This window comes from Eschrichtius robustus, chromosome 15 (genome assembly GCF_028021215.1).
Source record: "Eschrichtius robustus isolate mEscRob2 chromosome 15, mEscRob2.pri, whole genome shotgun sequence".
NCBI classification, from domain to species: domain Eukaryota; kingdom Metazoa; phylum Chordata; class Mammalia; order Artiodactyla; family Eschrichtiidae; genus Eschrichtius; species Eschrichtius robustus.
The window spans coordinates 79,387,332-79,411,068 of NC_090838.1; positions in this window are offsets into that span (position 1 = coordinate 79,387,332).

The window sequence follows — 23,737 nt, forward strand, 5'->3', positions numbered from 1 at the left end:
GTGATTACATTTTTAGACACTTCTTTGCCTATTAAGAAAAAAATGTTCATACATTCCTTAAATAAAGCTAGGTAACTTGCTGTTCCATCAATTTTGATTTGTATTAATCACACCAGTCTCTATAGCTAGGGTAATCAAAGAAGGCTTGAGCTGTGACCTGAATAGTGATAGAACCCAGGTTGCTAAAGTCTGGGGAAAGAACATTCTAGGCAAAAGGATAAATGTAATGTTTCTCAGTTGAGAATGAATTAGAAATCTTGTGTTAACTGAAGTGGGCCATCTTCATGAGAGTGTAAAAAATGAATGCAGAGTGGAGAGAAATGATGGCTGAAATTTACAATCTCGTAGGTCATAAAATGGAGAGTGAAAAATATTTTCACTGGATACAGAATTCTAGGTTGATGTTGTTGATGGTTTCTCTCTAGAGTTTAAAGCTTTATGGCTTGTATTGTTTTCAGCAAGACATCTAAGATCATTCTTATCCTTGTTCTTCAGTATGGAAGTGTGTGTGTGTGTTTCTTCCTTCTCTCTGCTCTAATAATATCTTTATCACTAATTTTAAGCATTATCTTTGAAATATACCTTGGTATCATTTCTTCATGTCCTCTGCTTTGAGTTCATTGAGTTTCTTGGATCTGTAGGTTTATAGTTTACATCAAATTTGGAAGATTCTTGGCCATTATTTTTTCAAATGCTTTTTCTTTCCTACTTTTTCTCTCTTTTGTGGAATTCTAATTAATTACACATGCACCTAATTTTGAAATAACTGATGTTACATTAATATTTTTCTTTAGTCTTTCTTCTCTATTTCATTTTGGAAAGTTTCTATTGCTATGTATTCAAGTTCATTAATCTTTTTTTCCACAGTGTATAATCTATCATTAATCCCATAGGGTGTATTTTTCATCTCAAGCATTGTAATTTACATCTCTAGAAGTCTGATGTAATCATTTTTTTATGTTTTCCACATTTCTCATCATGCACATGCTTTACTGTAATTTCTTGAACTATATGAAGTATATTTATGTTAGATGTTTTATTATTCTTATTTACCTATTTTATCATCTAAGTCATTCTGGATCTTACAGTCTATTGATTAACTTTACTCTTTATTATGTTTCACATTTTTCTACCTCTTTGTATGCTTAGTAATTTTTTATGTTACCTGCATTAGTTTTCTGGAGTAGCCAAAAGAAAGTTCCACAAACTGGGTTGCTTAAAACAATAGAAATATATTCTGTATAGCTCTGGAGACTAGAAGTTTTAAGTCAAGGTGTTATCAGGGTCATGCTTCCTCTGAAGCTCTAAGGGGATACCCTTCCTTATCTCTTCCAGCATCTGGTAGTCTCAGGTATTTTGGCTTGTGGTAAAATAACTCCAATCTCTGCCTCTGTCTTCACAAGGCCATCTTCCTTCCATATGACTCCATATGCCAAATTTCCCTTACCTTATAAGGATGTCAGTCATTGCATTCGGGCCCACCTTAATGATCACATTTTAACTTAATTATATTTACAAAGACTATTTCCAAGTAAGGTCACATTCATAGGTTTTGGGATTAGGACTTCAATGTATCTTTTGGGGAGACACAGTTCAGTGCATAATGATGCCAGAACTTGGGAATTTTACATTGTTGGGTGTTGGATTTTTTTGCATTTATTTAAATATTTTTGAGTTTTATTCTAAGATGTTATAAAATTACTTGGGATCAGTTTGGTCTTGCCAAACCCTGCTTTTAAATTTTGTTAGTTGGAGCCAGAGCAACCTCTAGTCTTGGGCTAATTTGGCCCCACTACTGAGGCAATAGCTTTCTGAATGCTGTTTTTGATGGGAATTTTGAGGTTTTTCACTCTGACCATAAACAAGAACCAGCCTCATGGGAGCTCCAGGATTTATTCCATCCGATTGTTTCTGGTGGTTCTTTCCCCAGCTCTGTAATTTCCTCGCACATGTGTGCTGATAAGAACTCAGACAAAGGTAGGGTTTTTCTTCTAGAGCTCTGGAGCTCTCTGGGCAGCTCTTTCCTCCTCAGTACTCTGTCTTTAGATTTCTGGATGCTTTGGGCCTCCTGAACTCTGAGCTCTGTTTCTCCAACTGAAGGAGACTACAGAGTTCAGTTTGATTCTCCCTCCTGTGCTTTGGCCCAGCAATTCCCTCTAGGCATTAAGCTGGGGCATTTGTAAGGCTCAGAATTTTTTCCCTGCTTTTATAAATGACTGTTCTGCTATTGTTTTCCTAATGTCTGAAAAACACTGTTTCATACATTTTATCTGCTGTTTTAGTTGTCTACGGTGGCAAGGTAAATCTGTCCTTGTTACTAACTCATAGCTGGACACAGAAGTCATCAAGTGGAGTTTGGATTATTTTTAAATTAAATAGTTACCTCTAATATGATTTTAAGCCAGGGTATGATAGTATCAGATTTATTTTTTAATATCATTCTCAGAGGAAGGGAATGCACTGAAGAAGGGAAAGAGAGGAAGAAGACCAGCTAGAAGTGCATTGCTATGGCCCAGGCTGGATATGGCGATTGCTTGGACTGGTTTGCTGCAGTGAGACAGTGAAAGGGATGGTTTGAGGATATAGTTGGAGATGGACCACACAGATCCTGCTGAATGGTTGGATGTGAGATAAAAGAAAATAAGAGTAATCAAATGTAATTCATAAATTTTTACTAAGAAACTGATGAATAATGATTCCATTTACTGAACTGTAGTAGGAAAAGTGGTAGAAAAAAGTGGTAGGTCTAGAACTGTGAGATGAGTTGGTATTTTATTATTTACAATATTTTCTCCCAATTGGGAAATTGAACCTATACATTTTAGTTTGATCAATTCTGTGTCTACTCTCACTGCTATTACTTATTTTTTTCTATTCACTATTTTTGCTTGTCAATTTTTTCTCCTTTATTGCTTTTTGTTACTTTTTTTCCCCATCTAATACTTTTGAAATTTTCTCTTATTTATACTGCATTAGAGTTTAATCCTTTAAACTTGTATTCTCCCATCACCAAGAAAAATTAATCAATATCTACAGCTGGTGGAGAGGTTTCTGTAACACACATCTGACCATGTTGGGCTCTACATAGTATTCTTCAGTAGTCTCTAGGGCCTCAGGATAAGATCCATTCTTACAATTTATCATATGTCAAAGCTTTGCTTCTTACAAATTTTATTCACTCTGCCTTCTGCAAGAACAGAAAATTCTTGTTACTTTTATAAAGTCCCAAAACTAGGGTGGTGTATTTTCTTTATTCTTTTGACACCTTCATGCAACAGCAAAAGTTTCACACTCAGTTAATTTTTTTTCCCATAGCCAGTGAGAGGAGAAAACAACGTGACTCAGTTGATAGCAAATCAAGGACTTTGGAATTCCATGGTAATTTTACTGAATATGAAATAATGAGAGCATTTAAAAAAAAAAATTCATCTGAAGCTCAACAGTTAGAAAATGGGTGAAGAAAATATAGTTTAGATGTTAAATGACTCGAGTGGCTGTCTCTGTGATCACTTTCTCTGCTTCGCTTCTCCATGGGCCACTGTCATTCTCTCTAGGAACTGTTCTCACCACCAGATGGAGTTTTCCCATGTAGAGCAATCCCAGAAGTGGGGTACAAAGGAAAGTGACCTGGGTATAATATAGATAACAATATTTTTGTGACCTTTGGCCACTTATCTTTAAAATGAATAAGTTTGACCAAGTTATTACTAAGATCTTCTCCATCTCTATTATTCTAAAGATTTTATGATTATATAAATGAACAGCATGTCATACTTATTCTCTCACACAACACTGTTTGAAGCATGGTGTTTAAGAAAAACTCAGGTCCCTGAGAAACATCAGAAGGAAATGTGATTATATGTGCATGTGAAAAATAGGGACTCTTAAAACTACTAGAGAAGAAATGGCTTAAGGAACTTACAGAAAATAGAGTTGAGGGCCCTAGGCATAAAGAATTGGGGAAAGTGATATTTGTAATAATAAAACGATGAAGCAATGTCTTAGAAGTTTGACATTTTTTCTAGTATGTTCTGTGCTCTTAAATCCACAACTCTTTTCCTGATCAGATAATATGATGGGGCCACTGAAAACCTTCAAAGACATAAATATAACTCAAGGACATTGTAGTTGTTATTGTTCTTTCCTGTTCAAAAATGTGGCTATTTTACTTAGCATGCAACTTCCCAGGCTAGCTGCCTGGAAGTAATGATGTCTGCAATTAAAAAACAAAAAGTGAACTTTATTATAACTAACCTTGCCTGAAATAATGAGCTCTTGATTACTGTAGATCTTTACCACTTGTCATCTGGATCAGCCTTCTGTGACAGTCACTACTAGTGTCCTATAAAATAGCCATTCTCTCTGAATAAGTTAATATTAAGAATAATATTAAAGCATTATGATTTTGCTGTGGATGCATGATACCCAGATAAAAATCCTTGTTTGCCAGCCTCTCTTAGGACTCTCATGTACATATTTGTAGATAATGAAATGGAGGGATAAGTCTCTGTGGAGAAGAATATTTTCCTAAATCACATGTCAGTCTTGTGTTAACTCTTCACACTTACTTGTTCTTACAGCTTAGAATGTGCATCTTCGGCCTTTTTTGTACAGAAACAGGTACTATCTTTTATCCATGAAGTTCAAAGTCAGGTGTTTAAAATGGTGGAGAAAAAGATGATTGGAGCCTGGATCCTTTTTAGAGACATCCTTTTCACCTAGGGATCTCTATGACTTTGAGTTCCTGGAGATCATCAACTGTGTTTGTGTAGCTCACAGACGAATAATTAGTACCTACCACAGTCCTTGAAATATAAACTGTCAACAAACACTTTTTCAGGAATAGGTTAATTAGAGCTTCCCTTACTTGTATTGGTTAGGATTGCCTTAAATTGCACGTAAGAGAACTCTCAATTAAGAGCTTCTTTTTTTTTTCTCTCTCTCTGTAACAGTAAATCTGGAAGTGCTGTAGCTGCTCTGTTCCCCACTAGGATGTTTCTCACATGTGTGCACATGGGTTCTCAAAGAACCCAGGAAACACAAATCTTCAGCTTTTTGCAGTCTTATCCAGCAGTGTAAGGATAGTAGGACCAAGATATTTAAATTCTCTTAATTTTCCCATCATGGACACAAGATGACTGCTGAATCTCAGCCCTCATATCAGTATTCTGAAGATAAACAATGAGATTTAGGGAAAGGAAGAACCATTAGCATACTTCTGTTTACATCTCATTGGTGATAATTTTGTCATAAGATAAGCCCTAGTAGCAAAGGGGTATGAGAGGAAAACCCTTAGCTTTCCAGACTCCACAATACCTAAAATAGCTGTCATTTTTGTTTTGAAATTTTAATTTTTAGGTTTTTCTGGTTTTGTTTTTTGTTTGTTTGTTTATTTGTTTTTCCTACCAGTTTTAGTACCTATAAACCTAGAGGACAGAAGTTGGCTGAAAAATATACTCAGCTAGAAACACAGACCATTATGTTTTTTCTAGAAAAGGATGGGTGCCTTAAATGATGTTGTCAAAACCCTAAACTGGGAACCACAGAAAATCGCAATCAAAGAGCGGGTTTTACAGGAACTGGAATTATGCATCTTGGTGGATTTCTGTATGGCTATGGACTAGTAACTGGTATTTACATTGCATTCCTTACTTTTTGAACAAATATGTCTATTTTGCTTACCTATCTCTGTTTCAACATTGTACGTCAGTGTGTGAGTGGCAGGTAACTTTTTAGTTTACAAGTCTTCAAATCAAAAGTAAGCATACTTGAGAAGTTGTATACCCAAGGAACTCTACCTGAACAGCCTTATTTATCTCTACCAGGAGCTGATTTAGACGATGTTGTAATTAGCTCTTTGCAGTGGGCAAGTGAGTTTGGCATAGAGAAAAAAAACATGACTGTTGATGGAGGGTGGAGTATGGCAGGCTGTATTTTGCAAAAAGGGCCACAACAATACTTATCCCTTACCCCTTAAACGTTTTTGTAATATGACTAGCTAATCCATCCTCAAAAAGTGGAGTCTATGTTCTATCTCCTTGAAACTGGCAGGCTTTGAGATTGAACCAATAGAACACAGCAGGTATTATACTGTGTTAACTGAGGTATAACTCCATTATGGGCTGAGTTATATCCCCCCAAAATGATATGCCAAAGTCCTAATCTCCAGTACCTCAGAGTATGACATTATTTGAATATAGAGTCTTTTGTAGATGCAATCAAGTTAAAATTAGGTAAAATATAAAATTGGATTTGGTCCTTATAAAGAGGAAATGAAGTCACAAAGATAGATATATAGACAGGGAAGTTGATGTGAAGATGAAGGACTGGAGTTTTGCATCCACAAGCCAATGGATGCCTGAGGCTGCCAGAGCCTAGGAGAGAGTCATGAAACTGTACCTTCAGACGGAGCACAGCCTTGATGAAGACTTAGCTTTGTATTTCCGGCCTCAGAACTGGGAGATGAGAAATTTCCATTGCTTTTAGCCACCCAGTGTGTGGTACTTGGTTACAGTAGCCCTGGGAAACTAACACAAACACTTATTTTGACTTGAAAGCTTCTGTGTCTTCTCTTTTGGTGTGTTTATTTTGGGGCTCATGCCTCTCAGAATCATAGCATTTGCTTTGAGAAGTCCAAGTCATATGGAGAGGCCACATGAAGGCAATTTGGTTGAAATCTCCAAACAGACTTTGTTAAAACAGCCATGTGAATGAGCCCTCTTGGATTTCCAGAACAGTTGATCCTAAAGGCAACTACAGTTACCACCTGGCTACAACTGAATAAGAGACTCCAAGTGAGAACTGCCCAACTAAGCTTAGTCAATCCAGAGAATCCTAATATGTAATAATAAATTTTTATTTAAGCTCTTAATTCTTGGAGTGGTTTATTATAAAGCAATAGATAGAGAATTGCAGGCTTGATATTAAATTCCTAAAATCTTCTCAAATCTAGCTTTAAATACATTACACATTTAAATATCTGGATACTAGCATTTATTAAAGCATATTATATTAGATTCCATGGGTATAGTAAGAAAGATTTTTTCCAGGTCACATGATTGTCTATGTAGAAAATTCAAAAGAATCAACAAAAACTCTTAGGCATAGTAAGTGATTGTAGCAAAGTTACAAGATACAAGGTTAATATACAAAAATCAATCGTTTTCCTATATACCAATAATGAACAAATAGAATTTGAAATTAAAAGCGTAATACATTTATATTACCACCCCCAAAAATTAAATACTTAGGTATACATCTAGCAAAATATGTACAAGATTTATATGAGGAAAACTACAAAATGGTAATGAATTTATCAAAAAAGAACTAAATAAACAGAGAAATCTTTCATGTTCATGAATAGGAAGACTCAGTGTTGTCAAGATGTTAGTTTTTTCCAACTTGATATATATATTCACTGCAACCCCAATCAAAATCCCAGCAAGTTATCTTATGAATTTCAACAACTAAATTTAAACCTGATATAGAGAGCCAAAATATCCAGAAGAGCCAACTAAATATTGAAGGAGAAGAACAAAGCTGGAGGACTGAGGCTACCTAAATTCAAGACTTACTATAAATTTACAATAGTCCAGACAGTGTGGTATTGGTGAAAGTATAGATCAATGGGACAGAAGAGAGTTGAATATATATAGTCAACTGATCTTTGACAAAGGAGCAAAGGGAATGTAATGGATCAAAGATAGTCTTTACAATAAATGGTGCTGGAGCAACTGTAAATCTACAAGCAAAAGAAAATTAACCTAGATACAGGACTTACTCCCTTCCCCAAAATTGAATTAAATGCATCATAGACCTGACTGTAAAATGCAAAACCATAAAATTCCTAGGAGATAACATAGGAGAAAATGTAGATGATCTTCAGTATGATGATGCCTTTTCACATACAACACCAAAGACATGATTCATGAAAGAAATCATTGATAAACTGGACTTAATTAAAATGTAAAATTTCTGCTTTGCTAAAGATAATATCAAGAGAATTAGAAAATAAGTCACAGACTGGAAGAAAATATTTTCAAAGACACATCTGATAAAGGACTGCTATCCAAAATACACAAAAACTCTTAAAACTCAACAATAAGAAAACAAACAACCAATTTTAAAATGGGTCAAAACCTTAACAGATACCTCACCAAAGATATACAGGTGGCAAATAAGCATATGAAAAAATGCTCCATGTCATATGTCATTACAGAAATGCCAATTAAAGCAACAATGAGATAGCACTCCATTACCCATTAGAATGGTCAAAATATGGAACGCTGACAGCACCAAATGCTGGTGAAGGTGTGGAGCAATGGGAACTCTCATACGTTGCTTATGGGAATACAAAATGGTACAGCCACTTTGGATGAAAATTTGGAGGTTTCATACAAAACTAAACACACTCTTACCATATGATCCAGCAACCTATCTCTTCGGTTTTACCCAAAGAAGTTGAAACTTATGCACAAAAGCCTGCACACAGACGTTTATAGTAGCTCTATTCATAATCACCCAAACTTGGAAGCAACCAAGATATCCTTCAGTAGATGAATGTGTGGTACACCCTGACAATGGAATATTATTCAGCTTTAAAAGCCATGAGCTATCAACCCATGAAAAGACATGGAGGAAACTTAAGTGCATATATTACTAAGTGAAAGAAGCCAATCTGGAAATAGCTACATACTGTATGATTCCAACTTTAAAATATTCCGGAAAAGACAAAACTATGGAGATAATAAGAATATCAGTGATTTCCAGGGGCTTGAGGTTTTTTAAATGACTTTTTCCCCATATGTCAAAATTTTTACACATTGCCTTTTGGCCAGCCACTGTGGAAATAATGAACATGATACTGTCTGACACAACCTACCTGTTCCCTCACTTTCAGAACCCTTCTCCTCTGGCATCCAATCCAACCACACTATCCTTAGTACCTCTGGGCAGGATTTCATCCTTCGCTCTGGACATAGTCTTCTTTCTGCTCAAAAGGATATTTAAGACAGTGAAAATACTTTGTATATTATAACGATGAATATGTCATTATACTTTTGTCCAAAACAATAGAATGTACACCACCAAGAGTGTAGTATAATAGAAACTGTGGACTTTGGGTGATAGTGATTTGTCCATGTAGGTTCATCCTTAGTAAAACGTGTACCACTCTGATGAGTGATGTTGATAATGGGAGAGGGTATGCATGTGTTGAGGCAGGAGGTGTATGAGAAAGGTCTGTATCTTCCTCTCAATTTTTTTGTAAACCTAAAACTGGTCTAAAAGACAAAGTCTTTAAAAAATAATATTTTCTAATTTTCACCACAGACAGTTCAGCAAGATTTTCAACCACTTACATTTTAGTTGTTGCTTTGATTACTGGAGATTGAAGTGTGGCTAGCTTGAATAGATTAAATAATTGCAAAACAAGGCAGCAATAATTACAATTCAATCGTTTCTTCAGAAAAAGAAAAAGGTATTATGATGTCTATAAATTGTCTACCATGATTACACTTGTCACTTGGCTGCCCTTCAGCATGTTACTATCTGACTAAAATGGTTGACTGCCATGACCAGACCCATAACTTAATTTTTCATGTGACAAGTAAACAGGTCTTCTTTCCTGTTTTTAGATTCTTGTCAAGCAATCCCCATTAATTGTGGCATGTATCAGCTTGCCTTGCCAGGTTTGCTCAGTTTAAGATTGATTCTTTTGGACTAAAATTACCATTGTATAATTTACACCAATCAATATTTTCCTACATACCTGCAGTGAGTTCTTGGTCCACCAGAGATACCAGGACACAGTGAGTCACTGTTTCTGTTATTAAGGGAAAATAATTTAGGCACTTAAAAACTTGTTTTCAAAATCACTAGTCAGAATGGCAAATGAGAAATTTTACTTTTTCTATGTCTGGAGATAATCTCAATCTACAGTGCAGGTTATTTCCCAGAAATGTTCTTCATACACTTTCCATTTCAGGCAAACTGAAGGAATAATTCCCCAATTTCATGCACTGATTTTTCAAAATAATACTAAAATTTCTATAGCCCTTGTGTTTTACATAGTGATTTAACATGTTATTAATATATAAAAAGTGTAAGATTTTTAACATAGAATAACATATAATATAAAAATATCCCTGCATGGAAGCCTTTATTTATGTTAATTCTTCCGAATTAAATGTTTCTTTCCCCGCCAATGTCTGATTACCAAAATGATACTCATTATCAACACCAAATTCCTAGATTATAATTTTCAATGAGGCCCCTTTCTCATTCACCACACTAAGATGAATCTCATTATCTACTGAACACCACTTGGTATTTATCTCCTATTTTGTGGCTTTCATGCATTTATTATAAATTTTAATTTTGATTTATAGTACTAAACTCACATATTATAAATTCTATATATTTGGGATCTTAAGTACTGAATTGATTTTAGATTTCTAGTGTCATATATGTGATACATTCTCAATAAAGTTTTACTGAGTGACTAACTGACAGGTTGTGAGGAAAAAACTCTTTGAAAATCATTGTCAATAAATCAGTAATACATCAGCAAAGTGGAACTTAAGTGCTCCTTGGAATACATGCTAGGCAGATAAAAGAAGCTAAGCAGGAACTAATAGAAGTAAAAACAGGATTCTTAATATCCTAACACTAGAAACTCTCTGAATATCTGTTCACAGGAGAATGATAAACAATCATGATATAGTTATACAATGGAATACTACATAGCAATTAAAAAAATAATGAACTACTGACGCATGCAATCACATGGATGACTCTCAAAAACATTTTCAGAAAGGAAACCGGACACCCAAAAATGTACACACTGTATGCTTACATTTTTTAGAAGTTCAAAAACAGGTAAAACAAATTATGGCGGTAGAAATCAAAAAAACTGTTCCTGGTTTGGGGACAATTGAATGGAGCAAAATTAAAATGTTCTTAAGCATAAGTTGACATATCCATAATCATAGTGGGAGACTCACACAAGCAGAGAAAAAGTATTATCCATAGAAGTATTATAAAATAAAAAGCAATTGTAATCTAATATATGTGTACTGACCCCCAAAAGCAACAAATATATAATAATCATTCTTTTGATGCTCACATATAAAATATTTATAAAAATTGACCACATAAATTCCAAATAAAAAATCTCAAAATTTTCAAGTTAAGTGTATCATAATATATCCTGTGTTAAACGATATTATATAAAGCATATTTTCTTAATACAATGCAAATAGCTACTGCCAATAATTAAAAGATAATTTTATATATATAATATATATTTTATACTTGGAAAGATCACACTTTTAACCCATAAGTTAAAAAGTAAATTCAATTTAAAGTTAGAAATAAAGAAGGAAATTTAAAAGTATTTAGAAATAAGTGACAATGAAATCTGTATATCAAAATTTGGGGGACTTAGAAGAGTAAAAATTAAAGACAAATAGACCAAAATAGTTGGAGAAGACACATCTCACCACCGAAAAGGGACTGCTACTCCTCAGTTCTGGAAGATTCTTGTGATGTATGAGTGTGGACTCCATGCTGCCAGAGTTTCCAGTTGTATTTTTTTGGAGCAGCCTGAGAAATTAACTTTATGTGAAATCTTCCAAGTGATATATGTTGGAGATCATTGTTTTAGAAAATTATACTGCATGAGACAAGACAAAAAAATATGACTGCAAGTAAGGTGTTCCTAAGTGGTTCTCAAAGTGAGGTCCCGGTTATAATCACATTTGTATCATGAGTGAACTTGTGAGGAATGCAGATTCTCAGACCCCATCCCAACCTTTGGAAACCCTGTGGGGAGGGCCCAGCTATCTGTCTTTAACAAGTCTTCCTGTTGATTCTTATGTACCTTCAAGTTTGAGAAACACTACCTTAGAGGCCTATAAGTTTAACTATGACTTCCCACCTTCCCAAGTCAGCTAAAACAAATTCGTTTTCACTTGACATTTTTACTCAGACCTGACAAGGAATCTCCTTTCCATAACATCAAATGTGGCATCACTCAGAAACAAAAAGAATCTGTCACCCTTTAAAAACAAAGACTTGAGCACTTGAGAATACAGATATACACACTGGAGAAAAAGTGTAAAAAAGAATTTTACACATTTGAAAATTTTTTAAGAAAGAAATAGCTTTGTCATATGGGCTTTATTTTTTGAAGTGAAACTGACACGTAGGATTGTGTGTACACAGTGGAGGCCTCATAGTTCCTGTACTAATTTTATTGAACTAACAGCTCTATTGTTTACCCCTAAGGGAAAAAGGAGTTTAGGAGATTCCACACATTAAAGGATGTCTTTATTTGAATAGAAAAAAACAAATAAACAAAAAATAAAACATAGGAAGGCAGGGAGATACGCTTGTGAGGAGGCAGTCAGCAAATTTCTATGTGATTAGCTCCAAAACTGCACATACTCTGATTAGGTTTCATGGCTATAGATCTTTCCAAAAACAAAAGACTGGGTTTTTCTCATAACCACTAGTTATGTTGATTTGCTTTGTAAAAAAAAAGCCTAAGCCCTTAACAAAGCAGCAAAGAGCCAAATAAACCTAATAAAAATCAGACATCTTGATTTTCTACTAAAAGTCATTATAGTAAATAATTAAATACAGTTTATTTGCTGAGCTATTAGTATCAATGGTGCTTTAGGGATCAATGCATTTCATAATGTGCTGTTTGGGTTTGTGTTGCAAATAGCCAGTTGAATATTGATAATCAAAAATAAAATCTCAATTTTCTGTGACATGTGGGGAAAATCTTCCAGGACTCAAGCACAATACCTATAGCTAAATTGCAGAGACACCAGAAAACAGATATATATATATATATTTTTAATCTCTTATGCCCCTTTGATCATATCTAAAGTTAGTCACAGAAAAAAAAATGAATGAAGTCATTTGACTTTTTTCAAAATATATTTCCCATCTGACTCATTGGGAAGTTTAAAATTCACCAAAAAAGCTTTGTTTTTTAAGTTATATCATAACCTCTTTCCCCTTCAGTGGTCTCACTTTAATTAATTGAATGTCATGACTCATTTATGAAGTTTGAACTCATCAACTGAGGACAACAGGTATGCATAAAGTGTTGTCAGGAAGATGTGAGGATGCCATAGAGTTTGGGGAAAAGTAGACATGTGATGTGCTGTGCTACTGCTCATTTCTCCCTGTATACAGTGATAAGCAGAGTGATATGATCTAATAAGGAAGAAAAGAAAATATTTTTCAATTAAAAAACAGCAAGTGTATACACCTTTGACTTATAAACATGCTAAGAGTCACATTTCCATCCACAGGGTAATTCTCAAAAGTATTCAAGAAGTTAGTTCTAGCTGACCTAACCTAACATCGGTTGTTCCACTAGTAGGCTTGTGAGGACTGGTGAGTGACCAGGAGAAGTAGACCTAGGCCTTGACCACACTGAGGGAGCTTAACTTAATATTTGAGAGACAAAAATCTGCATGTATGAATCTTAGTTTAACTTATCACTTAGGTTATACCTGAAATAAGAAAATACACAAATAGAATTAAAAGAAGGTAGGTTATCAGGGGACAAACAATAGGAAACTGCAGCTAAAGCAAGAGTGCTGGATTCAGACCCTGTGTTCAAAACCAGCTTGGCCAGTTACTTGTATATGACTGAAGGTCTCATGTATTTGCTCAGTGTCTCTATTCCCTAATTTGTACATAGAAATAATAGTAATACTACTCATCCTTCAAATTATTTTGTGATAATTATAGAAGATAATGTTTGTAAAATCATCTAGAATGTAACATGTTCAAAATGAATCCCAGTTTGAGATTGGGCAGATGAAGTAAGTTTAAAGAAATTGTCTATCAATCTTTGCAGAGTGGAAGAATCTGGAATAACTTTTTGGACCAACTGATCCTTAAGACAGAATTAGAGGGAATAGAAGGTTTGGAATGAAGGGGAAGAAGATGAAATAAAACACAGTGCACAGAGGTGGGAATTGTTATGACAAAGAGACCACATGTTCCCAATGGGAAATTTGCTTCTTTTCTTTCTCAGCATTTTTAATTATTGAAAAATAAACCAGCAGGTTTATGGTAGGAGGCAGAGTTAATCCCCTTTTGTTGGTGAAGGGTTTTCCTTCAGCATTTTTAGACAGGCAGTGCTTTACCATGTTGAGAAGCAGAACATGGTAGAGTTACCTGTTAAGGTTCTGGAATCAAATCAAGTTAGCTCTGGGAGCTAGCTATCATTTCTTATCTGGGTGACTCTTAGCCAATTGCTTGGTGTCTCTGTGTCTCAGCTTACCAATGTATGATATGAAGATAAGTATACTCACTCAGAATAGCTTAGACAATGTCTCTTACAATGCAATAATTAAGATAATCTAATTGATACTTGGTAACTTTTCAATAAATGTTACTATTTCATTTTTATTAAAATTATTATTATATGAAAGAATGAGCTATTAAATCTCCTTGGAACAAAAGCATTGCGTAAAAATTTAGGCCCAGAGATTTTTTTTATTCCCAGAGTAGCTGAATTGAATAAAGATACATGACACAAAAGGAGTCTCAGGTCCTATATGGACATCTGTTCTCTTTTGAACAACTACCCTGTCTGGTAATTCACTATTTCCCAAGCTGGATTACAGTGACATGATTGATATTGAATTATACATTATATTTGGAGGAGACTCTCATGTTTTTCTTTTTCAGTCTTTAATACCTATGTATCCTAGTTGATTTTTGCATAAATGGAATTGTAATGCTTCTATTATCCTAGCTGAGCTCTTCCTGAATATCAAAATAAAGACCCCACTTTGCAAAGTTTTGTAACAATACTATTTAAATATTTTAAATTATAAAAAAATGAAGTGTGTTACAGCATTGTTCCTTGGGGAGCAGACTCTGAGATAAAGGTTAGCATGCAGGAAATTGATTGGGGGTGCTCCTGGAATAACCACCTGGGAAGGGAAAGGAAAGAATTGGGTTTGCTCAAAGGGAGAAGATAGACCAAACCAAATAGACAACTAAAGCCAAAATTGTCCTTCAGAATTTCCCATTTTGGGCATGAAAAGGCACCCACATTGACCAGTCATTAGTTATAGCCTATCTTTAGGGAGAAGCTGTTAGCTTGAGGAAGGCAACTGTCCTTGGCCAAATGATTCCAAAAGCCATGTTCACTCAGCACTTCCAGCTGCTGGGGAGATGAAGCCTACAGTCCTACAGAGGGATCTTGCCAGCATATCATAACGTCACAGCATGCATCACAGAATGAAAGGGAAAATATCTACATCTACTCTCATATATATGAATATATATATATATATATACATGTATGCATATACATAATATATAAATATAGGTATTTCTTTTGGCAGAAGCTTGATCTTTAGCAGGGGCTGCAATATTATAAAGTATTCCAGTTGAATGTTATTTTTTCTAACTTAGATGAGAAATCTTGGTCACATAAGCCGATAAATGAATGTTAGGAAGAGTCAAAGAACACAGCTACACTATGTCTTCTTTTCTCTTATGGCTTTTTATACACTAAAAATTATTTTAAAACCTAATAAGAACTAAGGTAGTTTTCACTATTCTGCCACCACCCACCCTGGCTAGCCTTGCTGAAAAGAAAAGAAGAGAAGAGAAAGAAGAGAAGGAGAAGAAAGGAACGAAAGGGAAGGGAAAGGAAAGAAAATTAGGAGGGGAGGGGAGGGGAGAGGTGGGAAGAAAACGACATTGAAGAGGAGAGGAAAAGAAAAAGGAAAGGAAAGGAAAGGAAAGGAAAAGAAAAGTTAACTAGAGACTTATTGAAATACTTGTGACCCATTTAATGCAATTATACTAAACCCAGTATTTACCCCCATAACAACAAAAAATAAATTGAAAAATGGTTTGTTCTAGAAGAGTGAAGAGATCGTATGAATATAGCAATGGAACCTACTTGGACTGGGAAGATTACGATTAAATTTGGGAAAACTCACCAGGCTCCACAGACAGCCTATGACACTGTATTCAAAAGACCCAGTAAGCCCAGGGCTGATTCAGACAGCAATCAATACTGCAGAGTGGAATATGGCAGAGTGGGTACTGAAGCATCAATCTAATTTGGAAGTCAAGCAGGGTTTCTATTAGAATGAGGGCTTGCCTCTGTGACAGTACTGTGGGAATTACCTCATGATCGGAAATTGATGGGCATGGGTCACACTGCAAGATGTTTCCTTGTTCTTCTTCCTGTTAGTTTTAGTCTACAAAGATGCAGCAGGCAAGAAAAGAAAGGTTGATTTTTAAATTTCTAAGTTTGAGAGTGGATTATGGCAGGATATCAAGATGTCCAAGATGTACTAGTCAGGCCAATGAACCAGGAGAGAGAGATTTGGGAGATAAGATTGGGAAGAAAAAAAAAAAACAAAAAAAAAACCAAAAAAACCTTAGGGTAAGAACTAGAGCTAAGAAGAATAAATTTAGTGGTAAACCAAGGAGAAATAAAGAACTGTTGTATTTATTCATGCAAAAGGAGTCTAGGTATGCTAAACAGTCCGATTTCTCTTATTTTTAGTTTGTTTGGAATCTCTAAATAACTCATACTGTCATTTTAAATGGTAGCAAGACTTTATGAACAATACTAACCCTATGTGCTGTATTCACTCTCTAATAATTTCAGTCAGATGCATGGGAAGATGGACTAAGTGTGGATGGATTGTTTTTTTCAAGAAATGGGAAATCCTCATATGAGCAACCTTTGAATGAAAATCCATCTGTGTGGGTAGACACCATGACACTTGAATATATTCAGAAAATAGCTCACGTCTTCTTTCTTGCTTGTCATTTTCTTCCACTGAAAGCACACCGTTTTATATGTTTAAGCTCTTCTTGTGGACCCAAGAATCAGATCAAAAAATTATGTAATAATTTCCCTTCTTATGGGTATAGTATGTTTGACCACAGTAGGGTAAAGTTCTTCAAGGTGTGATTCAGGTTACAAAGGCTCAAAATCATAAGGTTTTGGAGAGTAGGAAACTGATGGTTTTGGTTGATTCTTGTCCTTTTTTTTTTTTTTTTTTCTAAAATTTTATATGAAAAAATAAAAAGATGACTTGATTAAAACTTTTAATTTTCATATATTTAAAATTTTTTTCTTCTATGGACAACAACATAAGTGATTTCCTAAGCAGCACAAAATATGTTTTTCAGAAGATAAAATAATAATATTTTCTCAGTGTAATGGTGGCTTGTACTCAGCCATTTACCCCCACTTTGTTAGACACATCTATAATCAGTAGTAGTGAGCACTTGCTATTTCTCTGCTTCAAAGCAAGTGTAAAATCTTTCATCCTCCCCCAGTTGAAACAGTGTCATTTATCATTAAGTGAAACACTGTGCAGTGAAGATGGTTTCAGTTTAGCCTTTTCTCACCTTTTAACCTCCCAATGTGAAACTTGCCCATTTATCATGAAGAGAAACACTGCACTGAAAGTGGTTTTAATCTAAAAGCTTTTTGTTTCCAAAGTAGCAGAGCCTCAAAACTTAATCATGGAGATAGGAAAGTTCAAAACAGAAATTTCTTGTTTGAAATTTGCTTCCACTTATGGGAGAACAAAATTATATCCTAAAGCATCCTCTTCTTTGTTAATAGCTGGGTATGTCCTTGTCCATATGCTGTTTGTTCAAGTACTTTAATTATGGTGCAGCCTATGTACAGTTGGGTTTGAAGTGTTACAGGGCAAAGTTAAGGAAGGCATTAGGCAGAAAATTTTAAAAGCTTCTAAGTTCCAAACTACTCTGCAGAAGGGAGTTGTATATAATGAAACAATGGAAGTAAGTGAGACTTAGGGGGTTTTGCATTTGTGAAAATGAGGACAGAGGAGCATTTTTGTAATCATCTTGGGTAGGTTTGAGAGTCTGAAAAAAAAAAAGGAAAAGAAAAAAGAAAACTCTTCCCACATTTGCTAGAGGCATTTTGGAACAAATTGTGCAGGACATTTATGAGAGTAGGTGTACACCTCCTGAAATCCTGCATTCTCATGGTTTTGTGTAATATCCAATAGGTAAAACAAAGTTGCAGGTAAGGGAGAGCTTCCTTTGTTCCTGCCCTTATACAACTAAACATGTCCAGAAGTAATGTGATACCAAGGGAAGAGTGGTTTTCCCCACTAGAAAATTATGTCAGAGTTTTTAATGGGCATATATCTTTAAAAGAGCCCCTTAGATCAGTGGTTCTAAACCTTAGCATGCATCAGAATCACCTGCAGGGCTTGTTTAACCAGAAATACTCACTCTGGGAGAAGCAAGCTACCATGGTGTGAGCAGCCCTATGGAGAGACCACGGACCGACTGTACCTTCCTAAGAGACCTTGAGTCAGGCCCCCACGTCTAAGCCACCCTCACATTCCCAACCCTTAGAAACTGTGTAAGATAGTAAATGTATGGTAAGATGCCCCGTTTGGGTAAATGTTGCTACACCAAATAGATAACTAATACAATTAGTGAATGATGCTCTGTATATAAAACTGCTAAGTGAGAAACTGTAGACAAAGGCTCAGAACAAAGTGAAATTAAAACCTCAACACTAATATATGAGCTAACCAGGAAAGTCACCGGATGAAGTAACTTTTCATGATTGGAACATTGCATGGGCTGATCTGAAAAAAGAAAAAGATCAACGGCAAGAAGAGAAGTTTCAAATGAGATTAGGTCAAAGCTATGACTCTGGTTCCTCCCTGGAAAAAAAGTTTCATCTATATACTACATAGAGTCTGAAAATTGATAACATATATAGTCTTATTTATAATTTTAATATACATGTTTGTAAATGTGTATATTCTAGTCTACAGAACTTACTTAAAGATACATGTCAAATTCAAAACAATTGTTTTATAAACCTGCATATGTAATATTCTAGACACTGACTTCAATTACTATAGATTAAGTATATAGTTATCTCTATGAAATAAAGTTAACGATACCAATAAACAAGGATGACAAATATGTTTCAAGTCATAAACCATTTCTCAGCATCTCATAGAAGCTCTGTGGATCACTGTGGTAAGAACTCTGATCCCACAACCAGACTTAGTGAGGGAAATGTGATGATCATCTACAAATGTTTGTCTTGGACGTGGCGTGGATAGAGTTGTGGAATTTCAACAGAGGAATCAAGCCAGTACTTAAAGATGGAATCTTGTTTCCTAGAGCAGATGAAATAAATAAGAACCACTTGTACATTCGTTTACTTGTTTTTGGTGAGGCAAGTTTAATGCAATTCGATTTACATCAATTCTATTCCTCAGAAACAAATCCCATTGAAATGACCCTTTGGTAAAAAGAGGGATAACATAATCTCCCTGAAATCTTGGATAGATTTTCTGAAAATTCAAATATCTATAAAAAACTTGGCCTCCTGCAAGTAATACTACAACACACCTTTTTGGGAATAAATCAAACCAATATGCACTCAAAAAAAAAAATAGCAGTAAAGCCAAGTTCCTTCCTCCCTCACATAATTATTATACTCTGTTTGTTCCAACCACTTCATATATCAAATCTAAGGTTAACATAGAGACTGGCATTGAACAGGCAGCGTGAAGTATAGGTCAAATGATTCCTGTCTGAAGTCAGCTCTAAAGCATCTGTTCTCATACTCAGGAACTCATATCAACTGTGGTTCTCATAATTAATTTTAAGAACAAATTCTATTATTTATCTATATTTACACCTAAGAATGCTTTAGTTGATTTTTTTTCTGTCATCGAATGGATCTGAATTTGACTGCAATGTTAATTTTTTTTAATTTATTATATTTGCATGCTAAAGATATGCCATATATCAATTCATAATGCTAATAGTAATCTAATACGAATCTGTGAGTATACTTTTCTGACAAGAGTATATGTGTAATATCCTAAATCACCTTGATATTCCCATTTAGTCAGAGTAGAGAAGTAAACCAGGGAATGTTACAGTGCACAAAAGGATTAGGAACACTACAGAAGAGTTGTGGCCTTTGTGGTCTAAGCATTCTAGGCCACAACCAGGAGTATGGAATTAATGTGTAAGAAGTGCTAACCCTAAATCCCATATATGAGTTTCCTAGAGTTGTTTTTAAAAGTACCACAAACTGAACAACAGAAATTGATCGTCTCAAAATTCTAGAGGTTAGAAGTCTGAAATTACTGTATCAGCAGTGCTGTTTCCTTTTGAGGGCTGTGAGGGAGAATCTGTTCCATGCCTTTCCCCTAGTTTCTGCTGGTTTTCTGGCAATCTTTGGCATTTCTTGGCTTGCAGAAGCATCATCCAACATCTGCTTTCATCTTCACATGGCATTCTCATGTGTTTGTGTCTGTGTCCAAATTTCACCTTTTTATAGGGACATCAGTCTTAATGAATAAGGGCCTATCTTAATGACTTCGTCTTAACTAACTGCATCTCCAACTACCTTATTTCCAAATAAGGTCACATCCTGGGATAATGGGGATTGGGCCTTCAGCATATGAATTTGTGGAGGGAGTATATAATTCAACCCATAACATCACAATATCCAAGGTAGAAAGTTAAATAAATGCCAATCTCATCTGAACTAGTAGATGTCCACAGCTAGAAGATTTGTTCTGAAACACAAAGATATGAGCTCCTGGGAAATTTTTTGAATTTGGAGCCGAGCGAGGTGCCCTGTAACAGACAAAGCTGGGACTCAGAGAAGTGTAGGCACAGCATCCAGCTCTCCCAGTAAAAGTGGTTTGTCAAGGTCTTAGAAGATATTCAAGCAAATCTGTCACAGGCCTAGTCCCACTTAAAAACAAGAACTGTAGCTAGGTTTTGGAAATAATCATACTCACTAGGAATATAGCCAATTTTAGCAATGACTTGGTAATACTAGATATCAAAGTAAGAACAGCTTTCCTAATTCCAAATCTCATCCACTCGAGGAAGAAGTATTCCCTGATAAAAGTACCCACATGAAGCTGTGGGCTAGAAGAAACTAACCTTCCTCCAAAGATCAGCAAAGATATAACATTTTTCAGGAAAATTATCTGGTTATCCCATCTATGTTTTGAAGTGTTAGGAGTGAGTATCTCAAAGTAGGGTTAAGATTTTCTTGAAAAAAAAAAAAAAAGATTTTCTTGGAAAACTTGTTGAGCCCTTTGAAGCTTAAAGGAAAAAGGTAATTCAAAATCCCTGCAAAGTAAACCAATTTATGGCCTGGTTGAAATAAAAAGCTTAAGCTTAGAATTATTTTAGGTAAACTAAGATAATATATTTTGCTCATAAACAAATGCCAATAAATATTCATGGGAAAACTTTGTTTCAGCAAGTCAGCTTGCTGTCCTACCGTCCAATATAAATCAAGTGTAAATGTATATTTTGTATTACTTACCTAATTAGTAAAGGTAGCTTTCATAGAGAAATGCTACACATTATCCAAGGATTTGGCTAAGGTGGAATGTCTTACTTAGCCCATGAACTAGAAAAACTGCAGTCTTTTCAAATAGATTAAATTTTGGTGTGATCAGAATTTCCAAGGAAATTGACATTCAAGATAGCAAGATAAAAACTCAAGGACCACAGAAAACACAACAGCCAATGAGGAAAGCAAACCAGAGGGTCAGAATCTTAGCAAGCAATTAGAACAGACTACATGAACACTATTGATAAATATTAAAGCAGATGTGGCTTCTTCTCGACATGAAACATTTTTATTGTACTTTTGGTTGTGACAGGAATTATTCCCAGGACATAAACAGCCCAAGCTCTTCTATGTAGTTGGTAAACAATTCGGTTGAGAAATGCTCAATTTTTTAAATTTAATTTAATTTAATTTATTTTTTTTTTGCTGGCAAGAGAGTCAGCTAAGGTCAGTGATCACCAAGAAGGACTGCTATCTTTGTAAATTACAAGTAGAATAGTACTGATTCATGTGCTTATAGAACATACAGCACCTGGCTACACATCACTTTATTGATTTGCTCAGAGCTCAATTTCTCCCTGGGTAGAAGTGGGAATGATGAATGCTACCTTGATTCTAGCATCTCTCCCTGCCTCTGCCCCTACGATGATAGCTGTTCTGAGAGTCACCAGGCTTTGGGTGAGCCAGATACTTTAGTTCACTTTCACTTGGTAGAACTTACTGAGAAAAACGCTGCTTACATCTCTCTGTCAATGAACAGAAGGCAAGCTTGCTAAATTTTAGGGGGAACTTATTTATCTTTGAAATCCAGGAGAACATCCATGTAATTAAAGTTGATTGACTTCCCAAAACACAGCTGTCAGAGTAGAAAAGAATCATCGATTATGATTGCAGAAGGATAAAAAAAGGTTCTTACCCTCTGATGATTATTCAAAATTTCTTCTGGGGTCCCATCTTGTTTCCCTTATAAATTATTGCTGTAGAAAATTAGGAGATCATACTAACTTTTAAAGTTTTTTTAAAATTTTACATTAAATTTTAATGTTACATTAGTTTCAGGAATACAACATAGTGATTCAATGTCTTTTTACCATATTATTGATTTTATTCCCTATGTACACATTATATCCCCATGATATTTGTTGTATAGCTGGAAATTTATACGTCTTAATCCCTTTCACCTATTTTGTCTGTCCTACCACACCCCACCCCTCTGGCAACCAGCAGTCTGAGTCTGTTTTTATTTTGTTTTATTGCTCATTTGTTTTGTTTTTTAGATTCCAAATACAAGTGAAACATATGGTATTTGTTTTACTCTGAATGATTTATTTCGCTTGGCATAATACCCTCCATCCATGTATCCATGTTGCTGCAAATGGCAAGATTTCATTCTTTTTACGGCTGAGTGATATTCCATCATAGATGATAGATAGATAGATAGATAGATAGATAGATAGATAGATAGATAGATAGATGATAGATAGAGATATATAGATATATATAGATATATAGATATATAGACATATCTACTATGTAGATATATAGACATATCTACTAGATATAGATATAGATATCTAGATATATAGACATATAGATATAGATGTATATATAGATATACATAGATATAGATATAGATATATAGATATATAGACATATATATAGATATAGATATATATGTATATATATATACATAGATATAGATATAGATATATAGACATATATACTAGTAGATATATAGACATACCTACTAGATATAGATATAGATATCTCACATTTTCTTTATCCATTCATCTATGTATGGACACATGTCCATATCTTGGTTATTTTAAGTAGTGCTGCAATGAACATAGGGGTACATATATCTTTTCAAATTAGTGGCTTCATTTTCTTTGGATAAATAACCAGAAGTAGAATTACTGGGTCATATGGTACTTCTATTTGTAGTTATTTTAGAAAATGTCATACTGTTTTACATAAGGCATGCACCAATTTACATTTCGGCCAACAGTGCACGAGGGATCCCTTTACTCCATATCCTTGCCAACACTTGTTGTTTCTTGTCTTTTTGATAATAGTCATTCCAGCAGATGAGGTGGTATCTCATTGTGGTTTTGACTTTCATTTCCCTCATAATTAGTGATGTTGAGCACCTTTTCATGTGTCTGTTAGCCATCTGTATGTCTTCTTTGTAAAAATGTCTATTCAGGCCCTCTGCTCATTTTAAATTTTTTTTTAATATTGAGTTTTACAACTTCTTCATATATTTTGGATATCAAACCCTTATCAGATATATTGTGTGCAAATTTCTTCTCTCATTCAGTAAGT